Source organism: Tamandua tetradactyla, chromosome 23 (assembly GCF_023851605.1).
Source record: "Tamandua tetradactyla isolate mTamTet1 chromosome 23, mTamTet1.pri, whole genome shotgun sequence".
Classification (NCBI taxonomy): Eukaryota; Metazoa; Chordata; class Mammalia; order Pilosa; family Myrmecophagidae; genus Tamandua; species Tamandua tetradactyla.
The window spans coordinates 53340863-53356656 of NC_135349.1; the positions used below are offsets into that span (position 1 = coordinate 53340863).

Genomic DNA, 15794 nt, shown 5'->3' on the forward strand with positions numbered 1-15794 from the left:
CTATCAGGAATAATGCTGCTGAGAGCATTTGTGTACAAGATTTTGTGTGGACATGTGTTTTCACTTCTCTTTGGTCAATACCTAAGAGTGGAATTGCTGGTTTGTATGGTAACTTAATGTTTAACCATTTGGGCAGCTGTCAAAATGTTTTCCATAGCGACCTCACCATTTTATACTCCTACTAGCAACGCATGAGGGTTGCAATTTCTCCATGTCCTCACTGACATTTATTATTTTTAAATTATAGCCATCCTAGCTGGTGGGAAGTGGTGTCTCATTGTGGTTTTGGTTTGCATTTTCCTGATGGCTCATGATGTTAAGCATCTTTTCATGTGCCTATTGGCCATTTGTATAACTTCTTTGGAGACCTTTCTGTTCAGATCCTTTGCCCACTTTTAAACCGGGGGACTTGACTTTTCAGTGCTGAGTTTTAGTAGGTCTTCAAGGTCCTTGGCAGATATGTGATCTGCAGCTAATAAGATCCTTTCCAGACATGTCAGGTCATGTCACTCTTCTGCTTTGGAACCATCCGGTGGCTCCCATCTCACCCAGAGTAGAAGCTCTGGTCCTTTTTGTGCCCTTTAGGCCCTACAAGCTCTGGGCCACCATGATATCTCTGAGCTAACCTTCCCTCCTTTCCAACCTCTGGCCTTCTTGCTGCTCCTAGAGCGCGTGGTGTGTGGCGCTGCCATCGGGTTCTTACTGTTCCTGCTGCCCAGCGGTCTCCCTCCAGGAGTTCTCAGGGCTCACTCTCTTACCTCCTTCTAGTCTCAGCTCAAATATCACTTTCTCAATGAGGTCTACTCTGACAACCTCACTTAAAACTTCCTTTGCCTCCACATTCCCAACATTTTTTACCCTCAATAGCCACTTCTGTTACACTGTAGAATTTATTTATGTTTATTTTGTACGAGTTCTCTGCCCACATTACAATCTCTTTTGCAGGGTAGGCACTTTCTACTGTTTTGTTCACTGGTGTGAATTCCTCGAACGGTGCCTGGCCCATAGAATACTCTCAATAATATCCTTTGAATTAATGAATGAACAGTTATAAAAAATAGGGAGTCACTAAGCCATCTTGGCAGGTGAACCCACTGCCCTACCCACTAAGTGGAACATGACTCCCGGGGATGTAAACCTCCCTGGCAACTTGGGACAGAAACCCCGCAAAGAGCCAGGACCTAGCATCAAGGGATTGAGAAAGCCTTCTTGACAAAAGGAGGAAGAAAGAAATGAGACAAAGTTTCAGTGGCTGAGAGATTTCAGAGTCAAGAGGTTATCCTGGAGGTTTTTCTTATGCATTATATAGATATCCCTTTTAGTTTATGGTGTATTGGAGTAGCTAGAGGTAAGTACCTAAAACTGTTAAGCTGTGTTCCCCTGTAGCCTTGATTCTTGAAGATGATTGTATAAAGATACAACTTTTACAATGTGACTATGTGATTGTGAAAACCTTGTGTCTGATGCTCCTTTTATCCAGGGTATAAACAGATGAATAAAAAAATGGATAAAAATTAAATAAATAATAGGGGGAACAAAGGGTAAAATAAATTGGGTACATGGAAATACTAGTGGTCAATGGACGGAGGGGTAAGGGGTATCATATATATGAATTTTTTCTTTTTATTTATTTTTCTGGAGTGATGCAAATGTTCAAAAAAATGATCGTGGTGAATGAATACATAACTATGTGTTGATATTGTGAGCCATGGATTGTATGCCATTGATTGTACACCATTTATGGAATGTTTGTGTGTTAAGAATGTTCATGTTTGTATGTTGCTTTGGCTTGTCAATTAAAAAAATTTAAAAATAAAATTAAAAAAAAGAGACTTGGGAAAACAAAAAAACAAAAAAAATAGGGAGTCAGTGGATGGTTTTGAGCGCAGCAATGTCATGGTCTGATTTAAATAAATAAAACATGGTGAACTCTGTAGATGATAGTGGGGTAAGTGTAGAAACAGGAAGACCAGTTAGGAATGTATTGCAATAATCTGGGCAAGACTTGGAGATAACTTGAACCAGAGAAATAGCAGTAGACGTGATAAAGAGTGATTGGGTTTGGGATATATTTCTGAAATAGAATCAAGTAGAATTTTTGATGGGTTGGATGTGGGCTGAGAGAAAGAGGAATCAGGAATGACTCCAAATTTTTTGGCCTGAGCAACTAGAAGAATGAAATTCCCATCAACCAAGAAGGAGAAGACATTTTAAGTGTGTACACGGATGTTGTGAAAGGAATATTAGGAGGTTGGGTTTTGGCCATGTTAATTTTGAGGTATCTATTTGATCTCTGTCTGCAGTTCAGGAGGAAGATCTGGCATAGGGATGTAAATTTGGAAGTCTTGGGCATGTTGGTGATACTTTGAACTGTGAGATTAGATAAGATTACCAAAGAAATGGGTGTAGATAGAGAAGACAAGGGAAAAGGACTGAGCCCTGAGGCTTTCCAACATCAAGAAATCAGAACGAAGAGAAGGAATTAGAAGAAGAGACTGAGAAGAGACTAGGAAAGTTGGGAAGAAAATTTAAGAGAGTGTGGTGTCCTGGAAGCCAAGTAGAGAAAGTGTATCAAAGAAGAGTGAGTCAGCGCTGTCAGATGCTGCTGATAGGTCAAGAGAAATGAGGGCTGTGAATATAACTATGGATTTAGCAGCTTTGAGGTCATTGGTGACCTTGAAGGTACCATTTTCAGTGAAATGGTGGGGGTGAAAGCCTAAATGGCATGGGTTTAAGAAAAAAATGGGGAGATTCCACTCCCTGCAATAATGGAGTAAATGATACTCGACTAGTCCTGCAGGCATAAACAACCATAAACCTGTACAAAATGCACGAGGCAACTGCTTTCAGGCATCAGAACTCAGCAAGTGCAAGACTGTGATCTGGAGAGAAGAGAAACTCATCAGATAAGGTCCAGGGATTTCTCCTCAGCTTTCTGCCTGGGGACAGTTTCTCAATCCAGCCAGAGAGCTGGATTCTGGAAGAGCAGAGAGGTCACACTGAACCGAAGAGGCAGAGATCAGAGTTCAGCAAACCTGAAGTGGCTGAAATATGTGGGCTGAGGCTTTAGAGAGGATGATGCTGTATAGAGATGGGCCTCAGAAGTCTGTATTAGGGTCCCCCATGAGCTCATAACTGAGGGCTGGGCTGCAGAAGTACAGGGCAAAATGACCCCAGGCTTATTAGACAGCAACAGCTCCCAAACTGGAGGGTCCAGCAAACCTGGGAGGAGAGAAAGCTGGAAACATTGGAGTCTGGCCCTGTCAGAATAGAGAGACCTCCTAACAATTCACTAATATTCCTGCCTTCCTGCTGAGAAAGCTGAAAAGCTACATCTTAACAAGGATGGTGCCCTAGCGCAGGAGTTGGCAAACCTTTCCTGTAAAGGGCCAGATAACAAACATTTTAGGCTTTGTGAGTTATATGGTCTCTGCTACAACTACTCAACCCTGCTGTTGTAGTGTGATGCTAGCTCTAAACATGTAAACAAATAGGTTTGGCTGTGTTTCCATAAAATGTTATTTCAAAAACGTGATTGGCATATTTGGCCCACAGGCTGTCATTTGTCAACAGCTGCCTTAGATCAAGATGTATTCTAGACCCATTCTAACAAAGTCTAACACCAAGCCACAACCAGATCCACAGCAGAAGCAGAGTTTGAAGGTTAAGTCCTGCCAGTTAGAGAGCTTGAGAAACATTGTGGATTTCCATAATCTACACAATTAAGTGTGAAAGCAAACCAACAGAAGTTCAACCAGCCAATTGAAATGTCTTTTAAAATAGAAATCAGTACTCTTCAGAGGATGATTCCAGAAGCCATTTTCTCTATACAGTGCTACTCACAATGTATAATATTCAAGCAAAAATCACTGGACAAAGGATCAGGAAAATGTGATCCAAAGTCAAGGAAAAAAGTAGTCACTAGAAATTGGACAAAAGGTGGACTAGATGTTAGACTTGGCAGATATACTTTAAAACAACTATTATTAGTTGTTCTAGTCTGCTAGCTGCCAGAATGCAACACACCAGAGATGGATCAGCTTTTAATAAAAAGGGATTTATTTCATTAGTTCTTCAGAGGAAAGGCAGCGAACTTTCAACTGAGGTTCTTGCTTACGTGGGAAGTCACAGGGTAGTCTCTGCTGGCCTTCTCTCCAGGCCTCTAGGTTCCAACAACTTTCCCCAGGGTGATTTCTTTCTGCATCTCCAAAGACCTGGGCTGAGCTGCGAGTGCTGAGATGAAGTATGCTGAGCTGCTTGGGCTGTGCTATGTTGAGCTCTCTCATTTAAGCACTAGCCAATGAAGTCAAACATTGTTCATTGCAGCAGGCACACCTCCTAGCTGACTGCAGATGTAATCAGCAACAGATGAAGTTCACACACCATTGGCTCATGTCCACAATAGAACTAGTCACCTTCACCTGGCCAAGTTGACAACTGAATCTAACTACCACATGTCCACCCTATGTCAACTTGGCAACTACACACATCACCTTAAACAATATTAAGGTGCAAAAAATTCTCTTCTAGTTGTGGACCTATGAATCTTAAAACAAGTTATCTGGTGCCAATATGCAAAGGAGGGACAGTCACTGGGTCCATAGGGAGAAGTTAGAAGGGAAACCTACAGGGCTATCACCATTGGATTTCAAAGTCTGAAAGTCATTTATCCTTCAGCTTCAGAAAGTGACAGTCCCACCCTTTCCAAGGGCCTATGCAGTGGCCTGGCTCTTTCCAAATCAACCCCAGGGGATATTGAGGAGACTATCTTTTTCTTGGCTCCATTCTTTCCAGGCATCGGGGCACACCTGGGCTCTCTGCCATTTCCAGGGCACCCGCTCAACCCCTCCATGTGGTGGCAGCCAGGCTCTCCCCAGTCCCCCAAGGAGCGTGCTGTACCTTCTCCAAGGCCTGAGGCTGCACGACTCTTCCACTGCAACAAGGTGGGAGACTCATCCTTGCCCTTCAGGGTAAACTCACCCTCTCCATGTATATGGGTGGGTCTGCTCTCCTGACTGAGGTTATTTGGCTTCAGATCCAAACTTCCATGGTTCTCACTCTGCAAACTCCAATTTGTCCATTTTGTGTCCCCCTTTGTCCAGATTGGCAGTGGTTCCGTTTACACCAACCGTCTCTTCAAGCACTCCAGGACTTCTCCATCATTTTCTTCACAGTTCCTCCAAAATCTTCCCCTCAGCATACAAAAAACCGTTCCAACATATCTGGTATTTGCAAACTGCAGCAGCACCCCACTCTCGGTACCAAATCTGTTCTAGTCTGCTAGCTGCTGGAATGCAACGCACCAGAGACGTATTAGCTTTTAATAATGGGATTTATTTCATTAGTTCTTCAGAGGAAAGGCAGCTAACTTTCAACTGAGGTTCTTGCTTATGTGGGAAGTCACAGGGTGGTCTCTGCTGGCCTTCTCTCCAGGCCTCTGGGTTCCAACAACTTTCCCTGGGGTGATTTCTTTCTGAATCTCCAAAGGCCTGGGCTAAGCTGCGAGTGCTAAGATGAGGTATGCTGAGCTGCTTGGGCTGTGCTACGTTGAGCCTCTCATTTAAGCACCAACTAATTAAATCAAACATAATTCATTGCAGCAGGCACGCCTCCTAGCCGACTGCAGATGTAATCAGCAACAGATGAGGTTCACTCGCCATTGGCTCATGTCCACAGCAATAGATCTAGGCACCTTCACCTGGCCAAGTTGACACCTGATTCTAACTACCACATTAGTATATTGTTAAAGAAAAATATGTTTAACAAATTAAAAGAAAAAATGATCTTAAAAGAGTAAACAGGAAATTTTAGCTGAGAAATTTAAACTACATAGTAGAGAACTAAACTGAAATTAGAGCACTTAACCACACAATAAATAAAGTGAAAAATTCACAGGATGGCCTTAACAGCGGGTTGGTGGTGGCAGAAAAAGCAGCAATTTTTTTCTTTTTTTAAAATATTTTTATTGTAAACGACAAACAAACATACAAACATTCCTGATGTACAAACATTCTTGACATGGTTATAACCCATGGCTCACAGTATCATTACATAGTTGTGTATTCATCACCATGACCATTTTTTTAATTAAAAAATTTTTTTAAATACCAAAAAACCAAACAAACACAACATTCTTATTTTGATCATTCCATTCTACATATATAATCAGCAATTCACAATATCATCACATAGTTGCATATTCATCATCATGATCATTTCTTGGAACATTTGCATCTATTCAGAAAAAGAAATAAAACGAAAACAGAAAAAAAATAATACATACCATACCCCTTAGCCCCTCCCTTTCATTGATCACTAGCATTTCAAACTAAATTTATTTTAACATTTGTTCCCCCTATTATTTATTTTTATTCCATAAGTTCTACTCTTCTGTTGACAAGGTAGATAAAAGAAGCATCAGACACAAGGTTTTCACAATCACACTGTCACATTGTGAAAGCTATATCATTATACAATCATCATCTAGAAACATGGCTACTGGAACACAGCTCTACATTTTCAGGCAGTTCCCTCCAGCCTCTCCATTGCATCTTGAATAACAAGGTGATATCTACTTAATGCATAAGAATAACCTCCAGGATAACCTCTCGACTCTGTTTGGAATCTCTCAGCCATTGACACATCTGAGCAACAAAAGAGGTTCTCTTGGGGGTGAGTCTTCGGCCTAATTTTAAGTAGGCTTGACATATCCTTTGTGGGGTTAAGTTTCATAAGAACAAACCCCAAGAACAAACCCCAAAGCCATGGCTCAGCCTATGGCTTTGGTTGTCCACACTGCTTGTGAGAATATTAAGAATTCAACTTGGGGAAGTTGAATTTTCCCTGTTTCTCACCATTCCCTGAAGGGGACTTTGCAAATACTTTTTTATTCACTGTTCAAATCACTCTGGGATTTATCAGGGCATCGCTCTGGACAAACCCACAAAATCTCATGCCCTACTCAAGGTTCCATGTACTCATGGTGTTCAATTAAGCTGTCCACACAAGTTATATTAGGAAATGCACTAGTCAAAATATAAATTTTGTACCTAATAAACATTTTTTTTGCTTTAGTCTCACACATAAGTTGAAATTTTAAAATATTAATTACCATCTATTTTCAGCACCCTGCAGTATTGACATTCCTTTGTTCTTCCTCATGCAAAAACATTTTTTTAATTTGTACATTTAGTCACTATCATTATATACTCTAGGCATTCCTAGATTATACCATCTCAATCTTTATTGTCTTTCTTTATGAAAATCAGCAAATTAGAAGGCAGATCAATAGAAATTACTGACTCTGAAGAATAGAAAAAGAAAAATTCTTTGATTGAAAAATTGAAGAAAAGGGAACAAAGTTTCAGGGACAATATCAAGCAAGTGCACATCTGAAAAATGGGAGTCCTGGAAAGAGAAGAGGGTGATATTGAGGCAGAAAAATGTCTGGAAAAATAATGGCTGAAGATTTGATAAAATTTGCCAGTTTATAGGGATAAATTTACATTTATCCCAAGCATGGCTCTGTGAAAAGAGAATTGCATGTAGCACGCCATAGTCACATTTCTGAAGACCAAATGAAAACAATCCTGAAAGCATTAAGACCCCAAAGACAGATTACATTCTGGGACTAGCAGTCTGAATGACTGCTGACTCGTTGGAGATAGGGGAAACCAGAAGACAATACAAAGACATTTTTTTTAATGCTGAAGAAGAAAAAAAAGCTATCAACTGCCAAATTTTACATCCATAAAAATATCCTTAAAAATGAGGGTGAAATAGAACGGTGCAACGGTAGATCAATGGCAGAATTCTCACCTCCATGCCGGAGACCTGGGTTCGATTCCTGGCACCTGCCCATGCCAAAAATAAAGGGTGAAATAAAGACATTTTCAGATAGATAAACACTGGGAGAATTTTTTGCCAGTAGACCTTCACAATAAATGCTGAAAGCTATTCTTCAAACTGAAGGAAAGTGACAGTCAATGGGAGCTCAGATCTATGGGAAAAAATAAAGAGCACTGGATATGGTAAATAAGTGGGTAATGTAAAATATCTCATTTTATTTCTACTTATATTTACTTAAAAACAATTGGCCAAAACCATAATTACATTCTTAGGCAAGGTTTGTTAGCGTATGTTGTAAACAATATGATGAAAATCACACAGGAAGGGGGACATGTGAATGGAATTTAAAAAAAAGAAGGTTAGGGGAAATAAATGGGAGACAAAGTATACTTTCAACTCTTAAAAGGAGTTTTGCAGCCAAATGGAGCTGAGAGATAGAGTGGTCAATGAGAAGAGAAATAAATCAAGGGGATTCTTTCTTTCTGTTTTTTTTTTTTTTAAGATGGGAGAATTAAGAGCATATTTATATGCTGAAAGGAATGATTCAGTAAAGAGGGGGAAATTGATGATAAAGGATACAGAGAATGAATTATGTTTATCTTCTCTCTTTGCTTACTAGAACGTAAGCTCTGCGAGGGTATTGTGTTCACTGTTGTAGCTTCAGCATCCAGTCCAGTGCCTGGCATGCAGTAGGTGATCAACAAATATTTGTGAAATGAATGAATAAACTTACCAACTTACCGCCTCCCAAAGCCATCCTTATTTAAAGTTAGGAACAAGAGAGAAATGAATATATAAACACTTAATTCTTATGTCCATATTCTGGATGTTTTAGCCACAAGGTAAGACAAATAAATCGGCGTTATAAGTATTGGACAAAAAAAAAAAAACAGTAACAACAACTAAATTTCTCCTTTCCTTTCTCCCTGCTCCTTCTCCCTCTTTAATATATGATCTGAAGGTCTGCATAGAAAATCTAAGATAGTCTAGAGAAAAAATATTATCTTTTTAAAGATAGTTTAGCAAATTTAGACCTTATAGAAAAAAATATAAAATTTTATTGAAGGGCGGGCCACAGTGGCTCAGCAGACAGGGTTCTCACCTACCATGCCAGAGACCTGGGTTCGATTCCTGGTGCCTGCCCGTGCCAAAACAAACAAACAAACTTAATTGCAAGATAAAAGAAAAATTAAATAAATGAACAGCCATATCATGTTTGTGAATGGAAAGATGCAATACTTTAATATTTTAAAATCTTTTTATCATAGAAAATTTCAAACATGTACAAAAGTACACAAAATCATATAATCATATAATGAGTCCCCTGTGCCTATCACTCAGCTTCAATAATTATCAGTTGCTTGCCAATCTTGTTTCATCTGTTATATCACCTATTTCCCCTCCTCCTATATTATTTAGAAGAAATTCCAGATGTCATATTATCTCATCCATAAGTATTTCAGCCCATGCCTCTAAAAGATAAGGGCTATTTGGAAGTATATTACCACAATATCATTAATACCCCTAAAAAAATTAATAGTAATTACTTAATATTATTCCATATCAGTTAATGTTCAAATTACCAATTGTTTCATTATTTTACTTTAATTTCTTTGAATCAGGATCCATAAAGTCCATGATGTGATTATTTATGGTTCTTAAATCTCTTTATATATAAATTCTCATTTATCTGTTTTCAGTTTTTTTTCTGGGAAATTTATTTGTTTAAAAAAAATGAATCATTTGTCCTACAGAGTTCCCCATAGTCTGGATTTTGTAGATTATATCCCATAGCCTTGAGTGACATGTTCTGTCCTAGGTATTGCCTTGATTGGTAGGAAATGGAATTTTTTTAAATGGACATTCTCCTTGAATTAATGTATAAATCCAGTGTGATTCCAATTCAACTCCCAGTTTCTCACACACACCCACCATGGGCCTTGACAAATAAATCCTAAAATTCCTATGGAATAGTATAGGGCAGAGAATAGTCAACAGGATTTTGAAAAGGAAGAAAGGGTGAGGGAATTCTCCTTACGGACATCAGGAGTTACTTTAAAGTGGAAACATTTGAAACATTGTAATATTGGTACAGGGGAATACAAAGAGTCCAATTGAGGAGAATAAAGAAGAGCTTGGTGAAGACAGAGCTGGCATTAAGAAATCAAAGAGAAAAAGATGAAGCATTCAATAAATGATACTGGAACAACTGGCTATCTGCAGGGAAAAAGATAGATCCCTACGTCTAATCATACAGTCACACACACACACACACACACACACACACACACACACAAAATCCTAGGTGGATTGAAGACCTAGATGTGAAAAGCAAAGCTGTAAACTTTGTAGAAGGAAACATCGAGACTGTCTTTATGACAGCAGGGTAGGGTGGATTTTTTTTAAGCCACAGATATATACCATGAAGGGCAAGAGTAAAATATTTGATGAGATTAAAGTTTAGAACTTCTGTAAGACTAAAAGACACTAGAAGTGAAAGGATGAGCCACAGACAGGAGAAGACATCTATAAATCCCTTTATTAATAAAGAATTAGCATCCAAAATTTTAAAAAGAAACTCCTACTAATGATGAAGAGAAAGATAAGCAACCCAATAGGTAAATGAGAAAAGCATATGTAAGGCAATTCATAGAAAATAAAACTCCTGTTTTGGTTTGCTAAAGCTGAATACAGTATACCCAGAAATGGTTGGCTTTTACAATGGGGATTTATTAATTTAGAATTCACAGTTCTTAAGCTGTGAAAATATCCAACTCAAAGGGGTGGTTGCTGGACTCTGTAGACAGGCTGCTGGCATCCGGGGTTCGTCTGTCACGTGGGAAGGCACCTGGCCAGCATCTGCTGGTCCTTCTCTCCCAGGTTTTGTTGCTTTCAGCTTCTGGCTTCTGTGGCTTCCTCGCTCAGCTTCTATGAGTGCTTCTTTGAATTTCATCTCTTAGCTTCTGTGTGTGATTCATCCTCTCATTAAGGAATCCAGTCAAGAATCAAGACCTACCTGGAATGAGGTGGGTCATGTCTCCATTGAAACAACCTCATCAAAAGGTCCCACCCACAATGTATTAGCACCCACTGGGATGGATTAAAAGAACATGGCCTTTTCTGGGGTACGTAACAGCTCCAAACTACCAAAACTCCCAAATCTATAAGAATACAAAACATGGCTCAATCTCACTAGTACTTAGGGAACTGCATGTTAAAATTACGAGACACTATTTCACCCCCAAACACTGAAGGGGAAACACTGGTAAATAACAGCACACGATGGCTGTACCCTGGGCTCATCAGGGGATTTATCCACCTGCAGCTGAAAATCGTAGCTTCCCTAGAACAATGTTTTTTTCTTTCCAGGTTCTAGTAACCTCTCCCTTCCCTCGTCCCTCTGAACCTGCAGTTAACAGCTCAGCTGCCACTAGCCCAGGTTGCTGTTCAACCTTCCTACTTCCTTATGACCTGCCCTCACCTGGTAAGCTGTTCCTCAAAATATCCTATTTTAAATTTGCAGTCTCCTGCTGCTGCGAGTCCGCCTGATGGACTCTTTTATTATTATTATTATTATTATTATTACTATTATTTTGCTTGGGCAGGCACCGGGAATTGAACCTGGGTCTCCAGCATGGCAGGCGAGAACTCTGCCTTCTGAGCCACTGTGGGCTGCCCCACCTGATAGACTCTTAAATCCAGGAAATCCACTTCTCATGTTCACTCTGGAGAGACTCTTGGGTGTGCAAAGACAACTGGGCTAGGATATTCCTCACAGTCCTGTTTTTAATAGGAAGAAATTGGAAACAATCCCACTGTCCTCAGGAGGGGTAGATGAAAATGCAGCTTGCTCCTACAACAGAATGCAATGTAACGGATAAAAGGAATGCACTAGAATTAGAAGTTTCAACATGAATTAAACTAAAAAACATAACGTTGAGTGCAATGATGCGATTTCCAAGAAGACTCATACAATATACCATTTATATAAAATATTAGAGGCTCAAAACAAATTTTATTGACAGATATATATGTTGTATTAGATGAGCCATGCGGATTTGTCATTTTGGGGGGGTCAGAAGCAGTCACCTATTAGCAATTTCAGATGGTTTAACTTAGTAAAAATACACATCTTGCATGATAACAATACATACAAACTTAAGGATAGTGGCGACCTTTGGGGAAGAGAGGCAGAAAATAGTGGCTTTAGCTATAAGCCCAACATTTTATTTCTTAAATTTACAAAAATGCAGCAAAACCTTAACATTGTCTACCCTTACTAAGGTATACACGAGCATCTGTATGTTATTTTCCGTAACTTGTCTGAAAATTCTCAAGAATAAAAATTAAGATTAAAACAATGAACCCAACCACTGCAGACAATGTCAAGCATCTTGGCTGGGAGTGGAAGAAATGGGCAGGGGCAGGGCTCAGGAGGGTTAGCCAGTGGAGGAAACACCTGTGTGTATATTGAGACAGAGTCGCTGGGGGAAGGGGGCCAGTAAGGAATTAAGGATTCTGGACAGGTGATGGTGGAAAGACTCAGGAGTCCCCCAGAAGAGAGGGGGGAATTGAATTCTCCCCTCCAATGTGAGCTGAATTTGTTTTTCGCAGTGTTGTTCTAAGTTGCCTGAGATCAAAATCTGAATTTTAGGCTACTTTTTTAATCCACTTTTTTAATCCATCATAGCCTTTTCCTCAGCTCAGCTCTGTCTCAACTCTCTCTGCAGGTGAGAGCCTGACCTCTGACCTGACCTTGGGGAACTGAAGGGACTTGTCTCTGTCACAGCCAAGAAAGTGGCACATCCTGGATTTGAACCAGCTACGCCTGGGTTCTCCCAAAGACACGGTGTGTCCCCCACCCCACCCCACCCACCCACCCACCCCACGCCACTGGTCCACAGTCTGCCTCCCTCCGCCAGGGACCAGCGGGACTCCTTTGATCTCAGGTGTCTCCTGGATGACTGTGTCCTCTCCTTGCTCCCCCAGGACCACCCCACACTCACCCAAGGTGTGTGTGCGTGGGGGGGGGCAGGTGGTGGCAGTTGAATTCTCCCCTCCAATGTGAGCTGAATTTGTTTTTCTTCGCAGTGTTGTTCTAAGTTGCCTGAGATCAAAATCTGAATTTTAGGCTACTTTTTTAATCCACTTAAGCCTAGAAAGGATGCTAAAGATCAAAATGCACAGAATCCTATTCGTGAAAAGCTTCTATGCACCCTGCTCCTTAATGCACAAAGCTTATGGGTCTCCACCCCAACCCCCATCTTGTCCTTTCTTTTGGTGGCTTTGGGACCAGATCTTATGCAGGGTTTGGTGATGGATGCATTTGGGGAGGGAGGGAGAAGGCAGTTGGGGGGGTGACAGTGGCCAGGCTGGCTTCACAGGGTACCAGATGGGCTGTTGCACAGGGCCCCACACTCTGCTGTTGCAGTCTTGAAATTCTTGAACAAGGAGCCCCCCAAATCACATAGCCAGTCCTGTATTGATGGGATGGGGAACATGGGCGGAGGAGCTGGGGTGAGGGCCAGGCGTTTGGGGCCCACTGAGTGTGATGGAGCCCTCGGAGGGCCGAGGCAGGTGGTAGCTGGAAGTACTGCTGGAGCTTCAGAGAAAAGTCTCTCCTTTCCTCTCTTGGCTGTTCAACCTGTGGGTCTCGATCTCCATTTTCTTCCTGCCACTCGTTCCTCAGCCCAGGGATGGGAAATTCCAATTATATTACATTCGCCCCCCCCACCCCCCACTTGAACCCTTCTGAGTGGGGAGTTTTCCCCTCGGCTCCACCAAGCAGGCCCATTTGTCACTTTTCCAATCAGACTCCTGACCTGTTTCCATTCCTTCTGCTGAGAGGGCCTGCCTCCCTCTCTCTTCCATTCTCTGACTCTCTTCTTTCTTTCTAAATTGACTTAAAAGAAAAATTTATTGATCTATAATTCATATACCATCCGATCCCCCCCATTTAAAGCGTGCAATTTAATGGCTTTTAGTATATTCACAGAATTCTTCAACCATCACCACATTCAATTTTAGAGCATTTCCATCATCCCCCAAAGAAACTCTGCCCCATGCTCCCCATCACCTCCTAATGCTTCTACCCCCCACCCGCCACCCAGCCTCAAGCAAACACTGACTGGCTTTCTGTTTCGACAGATTTGCCTACCTGGAAGTTCAAATAATGGAATCATGTACTATGTGGCCTTTTATATCCTGCTTCTTTCACTGAGCACTATGTTTTCAAAGTTCATCCATGCAGCAGCACGTATCAGAACTCCGTTCCTTTTCATGGCTGAATACTATCCCATTGTCTGGATGGAACACATTTTGTTTATCCATTCATCCACTGGTGGACCCAAATGGCCTCTCTCCACCAAATAGCCTCTCCTTCAGGAAACCTTTCCTGACTTATTCCTACCTGTTGCTCCTCTCTCGGCCCCTCCACACCCATTCTCTCAGCTCTTGAGCCTTCTGTAGATGGAAATTCCTTGGTCGTTTACTGTTGTCCCTGCAGCTGGAGGTGGCAAGGTGAGTGGAAAGAGCAGGCAGCCTTGGGTTTGCAACTCAGGTAAGCCACTTGGTAGCTGGGCGACTTCTTCTCCTCTGGGCCTCATTTCTACATCTGTAAAATGAGGACAATACTTTTCCTTCCAGGACTGGAAAAAGCTCATCCGCATGGAGCTGCTGGCAGACCGGCCCAGCATACAGAAGGTTCTCAACAACCCTGGGCCCTCTCACCGTTTTTTGTTTTTTGTTTTTCTTAAATATTTTTATTGTAAACAACAAACATACAAACATTCTTGACATGGTTACACTCAATGGCTCACAATATTATCACATAGTTGTGTTTCCATCACCATGATCATTTTTTAGAACGTCTGCGTCACTCCAGCAAAAGAAAAAAGAAAAAATTCAGGCATGCCATACCCCTTAGCCCTCCCTTTCATTGACCACTAGTATTTCAGTCTACTCAATTTATTTTAACCTTTGTTTCCCCAATTATTTGTTTATTTCTTATCCATATTTTTTACTCATCTGTTCATAGTAGATAAAAGGAGCATCAGACACAAGGTTTTTACAATCATGCAGTCACACTGTAAAAGCTATATCATTATACAGTCAGCTTCAAGAATCAAGGCTACTGGAACACGGTTGTACGGTTTCAGGTACTTCCCTTTAGCCACTCTAATACACCATAAACTAAAAAGGGGATATCTATATAATGTGTAAGAATAACCTCCAAGATAGCCTCTCAACTCTATGTGAAATCTCTCAGCTACTGACACTTTATTTTGTCTCATTTCGCTCTTCCCCCTTTTGGGTGGAGAAGATTTTCTCAATTCCTTGATGCTGAGTCCCAGCTTATTCTAGGATTTCTGTCCCACATTGCCAGGGAGGTTTACACCCCTGGGCCTCTCCCCTGTCTTGACCGTGACCCCAAGCTAAAGGAGGTGCAGGCTGGAACTGTACTTATAGTTTCAACTGTTCTCCCCTTAATGCCCATGCACTGTCCTTTGACGAAGTATAGGATGAGGGGAGAAGGAATAAAAACGGGAGAAAAAGCAGATAGCAGGAAATACCAGAGAAACTATTCAAACGGATACAAATGAGAAGGAATGGGAAGTAAAAAGGGATTGCAGAACAAGCATGGGGCAGGGGGAGCAGGGGGCTTGGAGTGGGGCCCTGTGTCACAGGCCCACTGGACCTGTCCAGTCACTGTCCTCTGTAAGGCACGGAGCCTGGGTTCCCTCAGTTTCCGCCTCAGTAAAATGGGGTATATCTTGACCACTGTGTAGACGGGCATACCCCAGGGATCCCGAGGGCTGGGTTGTGGCCTCCTATGCCCCAAGGCAGGTCCTTAGGTGGTCTGACACCTTGTCTTCTTGGGGGGGGAGAGGGGCAGAGCTGCTGCTTGCTGGGCCCCAACATTTTCAGTCGGCCTGGAAGCTGGTAGG

General features: G+C 41.5%; 1 long non-coding RNA gene across 1 annotated transcript; it reads left to right on the forward strand.

Annotated features, from left to right (window-relative positions):
- The first annotated feature begins 11229 nt into the window (after nt 1-11229).
- On the forward strand, nt 11230-14577 carry LOC143666842 (uncharacterized). The gene is made up of 3 exons (XR_013167747.1): nt 11230-11332; nt 12579-12697; nt 14494-14577. It is a non-coding gene; the product is annotated as an uncharacterized LOC143666842 (long non-coding RNA).
- Nucleotides 14578-15794: the final 1217 nt, after the last annotated feature.